The 13,265-nt window shown below is 38.9% G+C and overlaps 1 protein-coding gene across 1 annotated transcript in view; it reads right to left on the minus strand.

Annotated features, from left to right (window-relative positions):
• Positions 1 to 13,265, minus strand: part of NEK4 (NIMA related kinase 4) — a 47,053-nt gene that overhangs the window by 11,344 nt on the left and 22,444 nt on the right.

The raw sequence follows: 13,265 nt of genomic DNA on the forward strand, positions 1-13,265 counted from the left end.
TATACTAGATATGTGGAAAGACAGCCTATATAGTACTTCCCTCAGTCTGGTCAGGGTCATATGTGCTGAAAACTATTCATCCATCTTTCTTCCTGTTTCCACTTGACAGAGAGAAACATTTGAGAGTTCAAATGTATAGGGACAGGAGACTCAAAGGAAGAAGCGTGCCTTACAAACTGGCAATTAAAAAGATGATAAATGGCCTCCCAAGTGTATAATCCATTATTATAGCCCTGCCACCTGGCCAGAAGATGGGTCTTAGGGTTACCACACTCCCATTTACATGCAAATAAACCACATAATGAGACTATAAGCAGTTATAAAAATTGTAACCAATAAAACTGCCAGAGCTCTTACCTTACTAGCCAAGCAACAAACCAAAATGTGCCATGCTATCTATCAAAATCGCTTGGCCTTAGATTACCTACTTATTTCTGAGGGAAAAGTTTGTAAAAAGTTTAACCTAAGCAACTGCTGCCTACAGATAGATAACAAGAAAAAAAGTCATAGAAGAGATCACAAGTCAAATAAAAAAGACTGCTCATGTCCCTGTCCAGACCTGTAACAGTTAAAACCCCAGGGAGTTATTTGGAAGATGGTTTTCAACTTTCAGGGGATTCCAAAGTCTCATAAAAATTATCCTCCTAATTCTGGGAGGTTGCTTAATCCTCCTACCTTGCTTGGGTCCCCTGGTCTGCCTCCAGTCTCACTGAGGCCATAATTAAAAAAAAAAAAAAAAAAAAAAAAAGGATGGCCACTCATATAATGATGTTATAAAAATATAAACCTCTAAATCAAGATGATGTTCTTTGACCCAAAATAGAGGGGTCCGAGCATCAAAGTGGGGAAGGTGGTAGGGTCCCCACCCTAAGAAAAAAAATCTCAAGGCAACCTGACTATACGGCCTATATGACAACATCCCTCATGACCTTGTAACATGAGACCACTTAATCAGACTACATGTTTGTGTGTTACCGTATATGGGAGGCAAAGAAGTAAAAAATATATAAAAAAGTATGCCACGTGGCATTCAGGGCTCAGTTCTTTGGGTACGAACCCAACTGAGCAGTGCCAACAGGAATAAAGTTGCTTCCTGGAAAGAAAAGCCTCAGTGTCATGACTCTCTGCGTGAGAATCCTGCTACAAGAGAACCCAGAAATGGACCCACAAACATATGGCCAACTAAATCTTTGACAAAGCAGGAAAGAATATCCAATGGAATAAAGACAGTCTCTTCAGCAAATGGTGCTGGGAAAACTGGACAGCGACATGCAGAAAAATGAACTTGGACCACTTTCTTATACCACGAGAAAAATAAACTCCAAATGGATGAAAGACCTAAATGTAAGACAGGAAGACATCAAAATCCTCAAGGAGAAAGCAGGCAAAACCTCCTTGACCTCAACTACAGCAACTTCTTACTCAACACGTCTCTGGAGGCAAGGGAAACAAAAGCAAAAATGACCTATTGGGACCTCATCAAGATAAAAAGCTTCTGCACAGTGAAGGAAACAATCAGCAAAACTAAAAGGCAACCAACGGAATGGGAGAAGATATTTGCAAAGGACATATCAGATAAAGGGTTAGTATCCGAAATCTATAAATAACTTATCAAACTCAACACCCAAATAACAAATAATCCAGTGAAGAAATGGGCAAAAGACATGAATAGACATTTCTCCAAAGAAGACATCCAGATGGCCAACTGACACATGAAAAAATGCTCAACATCACTCATCATCAGGGAAATACAAATCAAAATCACAATGAGATACCACCTCACACCTGTCAGAATGGTTAACATTAACAACTCAGGCAACAACAGATGTTGGCGAGGATGCGGAGAAAGAGGATCTCTTTTGCACTGCTGGTGGGAATGCAAACTGGTGCAGCCACTCTGGAAAACAGTACGGAGGTTCCTCAAAAAATTAAAACTAGAACTACCTTATGACCCAGCAATTGCATTACTACGTATTCATCCAGGGGGACACATGCAACCAATGTTTATAGCGGCACTATCAACAATAGCCAAAGTATGAAAAGAGCCCAAATGTCCATCAATGGATGAATGGATAAAGAAGATGTGGTATATACATACACAATGGAGTATTACTCAGCAATCAAAAAGAATGAAATCTTGCCATTTGCAACTACATGGATGGAACTGGAGGGTATTATGCTAAGTGAAATTAGAGAAAGACAAAAGTCATATGACGTCACTCATATGAGGACTTTAAGAGACAAAACAGATGAACATAAGGGAAGGGAAACAAAACTAATATAAAAACAGGGAGGGGGACAAAGCATAAGAGACTCATAAATATGGAGAACAAACAGAGGGTTACTGGAGGGTGTGTGGGAGGGGGGATGGGCTAAATGGGTAAGGGGCACTAAGGAATCTACTCCTAAAATCATTGTTGCACTATATGCTAACTAATTTGGATGTAAATTAAAAATACATATATAAAAAAATAAAAAAAGAATGAAATCTTGCCATTTGCAACTACGTGGATGGAACCAGAGGGTATTATGCTAAGTGAAATTAGTCAGAGAAAGACAAGTATCATATAACTTCACTCATATGAGGAATTTAAGGTATGAACAGATGAAAACAAGGGAAGAGAAGCAAAAATAATATAAAAACAGGGAGGGGGACAAAACATAAGAGACTCTTAAATATAGAGAACAGAGGGTTGCTGGAGCAGTTGTGGGAGGGGGGATGGGCTAAATGGGTAAGGGGCATTAAGGAATCTACTCCTGAAATCATGGTTGCACTATATGCTAACTTGGATATAAATTTAAACAAACAAACAAATAAATAATAAAATACGTCTAAAAAAAAAGGAAATAATGGCTGAAAACTTCCAAATGTATTGAAAAACACTGATCTACACATCCAGGAATCTCCATGAACTCCAAGCAGGATCAACTCAAAGAGATCTACAGACACATTAAAGCAAAAGTGCTAAAAGCCAAAGACAAGGAAACAATCATGAAAGTGGCAAGAGGAAAACTGTATCACTTATAAAGGAACTGAAATAACATTAACAGCTAACATAAACAACAGAGACCAAGGGGCAGTGGAATACTATATTCAAAGTGTTCAAAGAAAAAAAATTGTCAAGCAAGAAGAATCCCATAGCCAGTAAAGCTGTCTTTCAAAAATAAAAGGTGAAGTAAAGACATTCCCTGGTGAAGAATTTGTGGCTAGCAGACCACTTTACAAGAACTGTTAAAGGCAGGGTTGCCTGGGTGGCTCACTTGGTTAGGCATCCAACTTCAGCTCAGGTCATGATCTCATGGTTCATGGGTTCAAGCCCTGCATCAGACTCTGGCTGACAGCTCGGAGCCTGGAGCCTGCTTCGGATTCTGTGTCTCCCTCTCTCTCTGCCCCGCCCCCTCTTGCTTTGTCTCTGTCTCTCAAAAATGAATAAACATTAAAAAAAAAAAAAAAAAAGAAAGAACTACTACTAAAGGTAGTTTATCAAGCTGAAATCAAAAAGACCCTAGACAACAATTTTAATTTACATGGAAACATAAAAGCACTACTTTGAGGGGAGGTTATGGAGAGGATGTGACCTCTGGTTCACTTGTGAACCTAATCCTGGCAACCAGAGGTTCCCATCCTCTCCTGTCCTTGGAATGTACATTCCATTTGCCTTCCCTACTCCCAAAGGCTGCCCAAGGGCATAGCCTTGAGATAGTGATGTGGTGTTGAGACCATCTGGACAGTATATGTGATTGAACTCAGTTAATATAACATATATATATATATATATATATATATATATATATATATATATATATATATATGTATGTATGTATATGTGAACTTCTGAGATTTGGCAGGTAGGTGTGGACATCTACTCATCCTGTGGCTGCCCAAGACAAGCCTCATATGTAAGTTCCCTTCCTTATTAAAACTGCCACCTACCAATGTGGAGCGTTTGCCTCTTCCTTCCCCCTCTCTCTGCCCTCCTCCTACCAGGGGCCAATTTCAGATGACACCTCAGAGTAATTATGAAAATAAAACCTAATATATATGCATATTGTTTTTCCTTTCTTCTCGGAACTGATTTTAAAATAATTATACAATACAGGGTGCCTGGTTGGCTCAGTCGGTTAAGCGTCAGACTTTGGCTCAGGTCATGATCTTGCAGTTTGGGCGTTCCAGCCCAGCATCAGGCTCTATGCTGACAACTCAGAGCCTGAAACGTGCTTTGGATTCTGTGTCTCCCTCTCTCTCTGCCCCTCCTCCACTCATACTCTGTGTTTCTCTCAAAAATAAAAAAAACTAAAAATTTTTTAAAAAGTAATTACACAATATGTATGAAAGCGGGCAGAGGAGAAAGCACCAGGACTTCTTCTCCTCACATGGACAAAAAACTGCCCTGACAAAATGCCTGATGTAACTATATTGGACCTCTGCAGTCTATTAAAGACTTGTAACTTCCAGGGGAAGGCTGGTAAATTGTGGTTAATTTCAGTCAATTTCAGTCCCTAGCACCCCCAAGCCTGGTAGCAGGCAGCTGGGTGGGCAGATGTTCCTGGAGCAGTCTGCACACAGCTTGTGGAGCCAGGGTAGGCAATAAGAACTTGTCCTCCAAGTCCTGGGGGTCTGTGTACTAACAGATGATTGCTTCTTCTGCTCACAGAGTTGCAAACACAGAAGCAGGCAACCACTGTTGCAGCCCTCAGTGACAGTTACAAACCTCTCCCCCTCCAGCTGATGCAACTCTCAGGGGATTTGAAGAGACAGATATATGTGTATAGTGGGAGTCCCAGAAGGGGAAGAAAGAGAAAGAGAGATTTGAAGAAATAATAGCCAAGATGTATGAAGTTTTAACAAAGACATGAATATAAACATCCGAAAGTTCAATGAACTCTAGGATGAAACAAACAGTTCTTACCCAGACACATTATAATCAAACTGTTGAAAGCTGAAGAGAAAGGGAGAATCTTGAAAGCAGCAATAAAGGAGCAACTTATCACATACAAGGGATCTCCAATATGATATCAGATTTCTCATCAGAAGCTTTGGAGGGCGGAAGACAGTAGTGCAGTATTTTCAAAGTGAAACAACAACACAACACAAAAACCCAACTGTCAACCAAGAATCTTTTATCTGGCAAAAATGTCCTTTAAAAGTGAGGGAGAAAAAAACAGTGCCATTTGCAACAACATCAATGAAACTTGAAGGCATTATTCTAAGTGAAATAAGTCAAACAGAAATACAAATACTGTATGATCTCACTTATATGCAGAATCTTAAAAAAATGAACTCTCTAGGGGCTCCTGGGTGGCTCCACTGAGTGTCCGACTTCAGCTCAGGTCGTGATCTCATAGTTTCTGAGTTCAAGCCCCGCACCAGGCTCTGTGTTGACAGCTCAGAGACTGGAGCCTGCTTCAGATTCTGTGTCTCCCCTTCTCTCTGCCCCCTCCCGCTCACACTCTGTCTCTTTCTGTCTCTCTCAAAAATAAACGTTAAAAAAAATTTTTTTTAATGAACTCTCTCTCTCAAATAAACAACAAAAAAATTAAGAATACCAATTACTCACTAAGTCTTTCAAAAAACAGAAGGTGAGGGAACACTCCCCAACTCATTCTATGAAGCCATTATTACCCCGATAACACAACCAAAGACATCACAGAAAACTAAAGACCAATATCTGGTAAGAATATGACAAAAGAATCTTCAACAAAATACTAGAAACATGACTCCAGTAACATAGAAGTAGTAGTATGACCAAGTGAGGTTTATCTCAGGAATGCAAGGATGGTTTAACATCCCCAAATCAATAATGTTACACACCCTATCAACAGAATTAAAAACAAAAACCATATGATCATTGAAATAAAAAGCATCTGACAAACCTAATACCTTTTCATGATTAAAAAAAAAAAAAACAAAACACTCAACAAACCAGGAAAAGAAAGAACCTTCTTCAAGCTGATAAGTGGTATCTATAAAAACACACAGGCAACTAATGGTGAAAGACTGGATGCTTTCCCTCCTAGATCAGAAACAAGTCAAGGACCTCCACTTGTACCACTTCTACTCAATACTGTACTGGAGGTTTTAGCCAGGGCAATGAGGCAAGAAAAAGAAGTAAAAGACATCCAGACTATAAAGTAAAGCTAACTCTATTCACAGATGATGTGATATTATATAGAGAAGATTCCAAGGAGTGCACAAAAAAAAAAAAAAAAAAAAGAGTATTAAACCCAATAAACAAGTTAAGCAAGGTTGCAGGACACAAGGTCAAGATTTCCAAAATCAAATTTATTTCTGTGCATTTGCAGTAAATAATCCCAAATAAATATAAGAAAATTCCATTAAGATCAAAAGAATAAAATACTCAGGAATAAATTTAACGAGAGGTATAAAACTTATGCTCTGAAAACTATAAAACATTGTTTAAAGAAATTTAGATCTAAAATTTAATAAACATAAAATCACCTCATGTTTATGAACTGGAAGTCTTAACTCTGTTAAGATGGTAATACTCTATATAAACTAATCTGCAGGTTCAATGCAATCCCTATAAGAATCCCAACTGGCTTCTTTGAAGAAATTGACAAGCAAATTCTAACATTCATAGAATTATAAGGGACCCAGAATAGCCAGAACAATTTTGTTTTTTGTTTTTTTCAATATATGAAATTTATTGTCAAATTGGTTTCCATACAACACCCAGTGCTCATCCCAAAAGGTGCCCTCCTCAATACCCATCACCCACCTCCCCTCCCTCCCACCCCCCATCAACCCTCAGTTTGTTCTCAGTTTCTAAGAGTCTCTTATGCTTTGGCTCTCTCCCACTCTAACCTCTTTTTTTTTTTCCTTCCCCTCCCCCATGGGTTTCTGTTAAGTTTCTCAGGATCCACATAAGAGTGAACACATATGGTGTCTGTCTTTCTCTGTATGGCTTATTTCACTTAGCATAACACTCTCCAGTTCCATCCACGTTGCTACAAAGGGCCATATTTCATTCTTTCTCATTGCCACGTAGAATGCCATTTTGTATATAAACCACAATTTCTTTATCCATTCATCAGTTGATGGACATTGAGGCTCTTTCCATAATTTGGCTATTGTTGAGAGTGCTGCTATAAACATTGGGGTACAAGTGCCCCTATGCATCAGCACTCCTGTATCCCCTGGGTAAATTCCTAGCAGTGCTGTTGCTGGGTCATAGGGTAGGTCTATTTTTAATTTTTTGAGGAACCTCCACACTGTTTTCCAGAGTGGCTGTACCAGTTTGCATTCCCACCAACAGTGCAGGAGGGTTCCCGTTTCTCCACATCCTCTCTAGCATCTATAGTCTCCTGATTTGTTCATTTTGGCCACTCTGACTTAGCCAGAACAATTTTGAAAAATAACCAAGTTGGAGGATTCATCTATCTTGATTTTAAAACTTACTACAAATCAACAGTTAACAAGACTGTATGGTACTGGCATAAGGACAGACACAGATTAAAGGAGCAGAATTGAGAGTCTAAAAATAAGCCCAAGTGTATATGGTCAACTTGTTTCTTTTTTGACCAGGGGGCAGAACAGTCTTTCCAAGAAATGGAGGTCAGACAACAAGATAGCCACATACATAAGAATGAAGATGGACCTTTACTGCATACAATATACAAAAATTAACTCAAAATACATCAAAGACCTAAATACACAGATTAAAACTACAAACCTTTTAGAAGAAAACATAGAGGTAAACCTACATGATCTTGGATTTGGCAAAGGATTCTCTGATGACACCAAAAACACAAGTAGCAAAAGAAAAATAGGGGCGCCTGGGTGGCTCAGTCGGTTGAGTATCCAGCTTCAACTCAGGTCATGATCTCGCGGTTTGTGAGTTTGAGCCCCACGGTGGGCTCTGTGCTGACAGCTCAGAGCCCGGAGCCTGTTTCAGATTCTGTGTCTCCCTCTCTCTCTGCCCCTTCCCTGTTCACGTACTATCTCTCTCCATCTCTCAAAAATAAATAAACATTAAGAAATAAAAATAAAAATAAATTGGACTTCATCAAAAATGAAAATTTTTGTGCTTCAAAGAACACTATCAAGAAAGTAAAAAGACATTCTCCCATTCCCACAGAATGGGAAAAATATACACAGATCATGTATTTGATAATATGACTTGTATCTAGAATATATAGACAATTCCTATAACTCATTAATTAAAATATAAATAACTCAATTTAAAAATAGGCAAAGAACCTAAGTAGACATACCTCCAAAGAAAATATACAAATGCAAAGTAATATATGAAAAGATGCTCAACATCAGTTGCAATCTGGGAAATGCAAACCAAACCACAATAAATACTACTTCACACTTGCTAGGATGGCTATAAACCAAAGGTCAGATAATAACAAGTGTTGACTAAGATGGGGAGAAATCAGAACCCTCTTACACTGGTGGTAGAAATATAAAATGATGCAGTTGCTTTAGAAAGCAGTCTGGAATTGGGGCGCGTGGGTGGCTCAGTTAAGCATTCGACTTTAGCTCAAGTCATGATTTCACGGTCCATGTGTTCGAGCCCCACATCAGGCTTTGTGCTGACAGCTCAGAGCCTGGAGCCTGCTTCGAATTCTGTGTCTCTGTCTTTCTCCGCCCCTCCCCTGCTCATGCTCTCTCTCTCTCTAAAATAAATAAGCATTAAAAACAAAAAAACAAAAAGCACAGTCTGGAAGTTCCTCAAACATTTAAATGAACAGTTACCATGTGACCCAGCAATTCCACTCCTCATTATACATCCAAGGGAACTGAATCCACACTGAAGCCTGCACACCAATGTTTATATCAGATTTAGTCACAATAGGCAAAAGGTGGAAACAATCCAAATGTCCAACAACTTATAAAAAAATTAAACAAAATGTGGCATATCCACACAACAGAACACTATTCAGTTGGAATGAGGTACTGATAAATGTTCCTGTACACATGAACCTTGAAGACATTATGCTAAGTGAAAAAAAGTCACAAAAAACTATATATTTTATATGATTCTATTAAATGAAATGTCCAGAAAGGCAAATCTATACAGAGAGAAGGCAGATTTAGTGGTTCCTTAGGATTGGAAGGAAGAGAAGATAGAGGGTCAATAGCTAAAAGTACAAGGTTTCTTTTTAAGGAGACAAAAATATTTAAAATTGACTGTAGTGATATGTGTATTTGTGAATATATTAAAAACCACTGAAGTGCACATTGAAAATAATTTTTAACATTTACTTATTTTTGACAGAGAGAGAGAGAATGAAAGCAGAGAAGGGGCAGGGAGAGAGGGGGACAGAGGATCTGAAGCAGGCTCTGCACTGACAGCAGAGAGCCCAGTGTGGTGCTCAAACTCATGAACTGTGCGATCATAACCTGAGCCAAAGTCTGACGCTTAACCAACTGAGCTACCCAGGTGCCCCTGAAGTATATACTTTAGTGGGTGAGTTGCATGGTATGTGAATTATATCTTAATAAAGCTATTAAAAAAAGTAATCCTTTATTTAATCACAATTGAGTTGAATCAACTGAATCCTAGAACAGAATGATTTTTTTTTCTTTTGCTATAAAGGATATCAGTGACAACTCATGAAATTTAAATAACGTCTGTAGATTAGATAATGGTATTATATCAGTGTTAACTTTCTGAATCTGATCACTGTGCTGTAGTTATATAAGGACATATTCTTGTTCCTAGGAAATAAAATGAAGAATTCAGGGGTGGAGGGACATCATGTCCACAACATTCTCACAAATGGACAGAAAAATAATTGTACATATGAGAAAAAGAATAATGAAGCAAAAGTGGTAGAATAGTAATGTTAGGGAATATAGATGAGTATTCAGGAATTCTTTATACTATTTTTGCAACTGCTAGTCTAAAATTATTTTAAAATAAAAATTTAAAACAACACAACAAAGTCATCTAGTATTAAATTGCTGGAGAAGTGACATTCAGTGGCTGTCCAGAGCAATGGCCCAGTTTGTTCATAACCCTGCAGAGAAGGCTCCAGTGCTGCTGTGACTTACTCGAAGCACTGACTGGCCACATTTTGGCACTATGCTGAGGTTGAACTAGTTCCTCCCACCAGTCTTTGCTGAGATCCCTACTGCTATTCAGAGCTTGAAAAAAAGTCAAGAGTGCTAAACTGACAGCTTCCAACACCTCACAGTCAAGCTCTGCTGAATAGACTAGAGCGGTAGCCACTGAGGTGTGGACGTGTTGTGTTGTTTTTAATTTATTTAAATCCAAGTTAGTTAACATATAGGGTAATAATGATTTCAGGAATAGAATTTAGTGATTCATCACATATAACACCCAGTGCTCATCCCAACAAGTGCCCTCTTAATGCCCATCACCCATTTAGCCCATCCCCCGCAATACCCCACCAGCAACCCTTACTTTGTTCTCTATATTTGAGTCTTTTATGGTGTGCCTCCCTCTCTGTTTTTATATTATTTATGCTTCCCTTCCCCTATGTTCATCTGTTTTGTTTCTTAAATTCCACATGAGTGAAATGATATATTCCTTTCTCTGACTTACTTTGTTTAGCATAATACACTTTAGTTCCATCCACATTGTTGCAAACGGCAAGATTTCATTCTTTTTGATCACCAAGTAATATTCTATTGTATATACCACATCTTCTTTATCCATTCATCAGTCGACGGACATTTGGGCTCTTTCCATACTTTGGCTATTGTCGATAGCACTGCTATAAATATTGGGGTGCATGTGCCCCTCTGAATCAGCATTTCTGTATCCTTTGGATAAATACCTAGCAGTGCAATTGCTGAGTTTAGGGTTGTTCTATTTTTAATTTTTTGAGGAATGTCCATACTGTTTTCCAGAGTGGTTGTACCACTCTGCATTCCCACCAGCAGTGCCAAAGGGTTCCTCTTTCTCCACATCCTCACCAATATCTTCACCAATATCTTGTTGTCTGAGTTGTTAATGTTAGCCACTCTGACCAGTGTGAGGTGGTATCTAATTGTGGTTTTGATTTGTATCTCCCTGATGATGAATGATATTGAGCATCTTTTCATGTGTCTGTTAGCCATCTGGATGTCTTCTTTGGAAAAAAGTCTATTTGTGTCTTTTGTTCATTTCTTCACTGGATTATCTTGTTCTTGGATGTTGAGCTTAAGATTTTGGATACTAACCCTTTATTTGATATGTCATTTGCAAATATCTTCTCCCATTCTGGTGGGTGCCTTTTAGTTTTGCCGATTATTTCCTTCGCTGTGCAGCTTTTTATCTTGATAAGGTCCCAATAGTTCATTTTTGCTTGTGTTTCCCTTGCCTCCAGGGACATGTCAAGTAAGAAGCTGCTACAGCCGAGGTCAAAGAAGTTGTTGCCTGTTTTCTCCTCTAGGATTTTGATAGCTTCCTGTCTTACGTTTAGGTCTTTCATCCATTTTCAGTTTATTTTTGTGTATGGTGTAAGAAAGTGGTCCAGGTTCATTCTTCTGCTAAGTCATTGTCCAGTTTTCCCAACACCATTTGCTAAAGAGACTGTCTTTTTTCCACTGGATATTCTTTACTGCTTTGTCCAAGATTAGTTGGCCATACAATTGTGGGTCCATTTCTGGGTTCTCTATTCTGTTCCCATTGACCTGTGTGTCTGTTTTTGTGCCAGTACCATACTGTCTTGATGATTACAGCTTTGTAATACAGCTTGAAGTCTGGAATTGTGATGCCTCCAGCTTTGGTTTTCTTTTTCAACATTACATTGGCTATTCAGAGTCTTTCCTGGTTCCATGCAAATTTTAGAATTGTTTGTTCTAGCTCTGTGAAGAATGCTGGTGTTATTTTGATAGGGATTGTGGTGTGGATGTGGTTTTATGTCAATGAGATCATAGGTAAGCATGGCATCGTTGGCTATAATGTTTGAAGACCAATCTTTAAAAATTTTTTTTTTTTGACGTTTATTTATTTTTGAGACAGAGAGAGACAGAGCATGAACGGGGGAGGGTCAGAGAGAGAGAGAGACACAGAATCCGAAACAGGCTGTAGGCTCTGAGCTGTCAGCACAGAGCCCGATGCGGGGCTCGAACTCACAGACCACGAGATCATGACCTGAGCCGAAGTCGGCTGCCCAGCCGACTGAGCCACCCAGGCGCCCCATGAAGACCAATCTTTAACATCTGTTTATATTTGGTTTATTATTTGAGTGTTCTTGGACCATGTGTGTTCAGACTAGTGTCTGGATAAAATAAGATAATGCATCAAAAACAATATAAATAAATTGGTGGAGAAGCAACTGTATTTCTAGGAATTTAAGGCTTCATTGTCATTGCTATTATTATCACCAAACAACTAGAAATACAAATATTTAAAAATAAAGCTAGTCAAAAGAATGTTTGTTCAGGCACTTCTACTACTTTGAAAATTTTCTGTTTTTTAATTTTTTTAACATTTATTTATTTCTGAAAGACAGAGCACGTGTAGGGGAGGGGCAGAGAGGGAGACACAGAATCTGAAGCAGGCTCCAGGCTCCAAGCTGTCAGCACAGAGCCCAACACGGGGCTTGAACTCATGGACAGCAAGATCATGACCTGAGCCGAAGTCGGACGCTTAACCAACTAAGCCACCCAGGCGCCCCTACTCTGAAAGTTTTCTTATGCAGGTGTGATGTAATGCAGTTGACTCACTGGAGAATAATCTACATGACCCAAAGTGAGTGGTCATCTCAATCAGGAAATAGCCCTGCGACAGTAGGAAAAGAGCAAAGGCCTCAAAAGCACAGGATCGATCAAGTGATTGTTACCACAAGAAGCTGACTATGCTTCTAAGCTCAGTTGTACCATTATGTAAAAATTACATGTTACAAAACTGTGTACAGTATAATTCTATTTGGGCTTTAAAACAAAACAAAAAAAGCCTATGATACATATATGGATGTGATGGATGTGTATATACACAGCAAACTACAGACAAATGCATAGAGGATAAAAGGCAGTATAGAAACAGTGAGGGTAGAGAACCTAAGGAGGCTTCACGCTGTTAGCGCAGACCAGAGCCCGATGTGGAGCTCAATCACATAAACCGCGAGATTACCTGAGCCGAAATCAAGTTTCAGATGCTTAACTGACTGAGCCACCCAGATGCCTCAAAACTGGAATTTATTTAGAGCAAGATCCTATATCATTCTAATAAAAATCCCAGCTAGGGATTCCTACCCGCTAGGATGGCTGTAATCAAAATGATGACACTAACAAGAGTTGACAAGAATGTGGAGAAATTAGAACCCTCATACATTGCTGG

This window comes from Panthera leo, chromosome A2, assembly GCF_018350215.1.
Source record: "Panthera leo isolate Ple1 chromosome A2, P.leo_Ple1_pat1.1, whole genome shotgun sequence".
NCBI lineage: Eukaryota > Metazoa > Chordata > Mammalia > Carnivora > Felidae > Panthera > Panthera leo.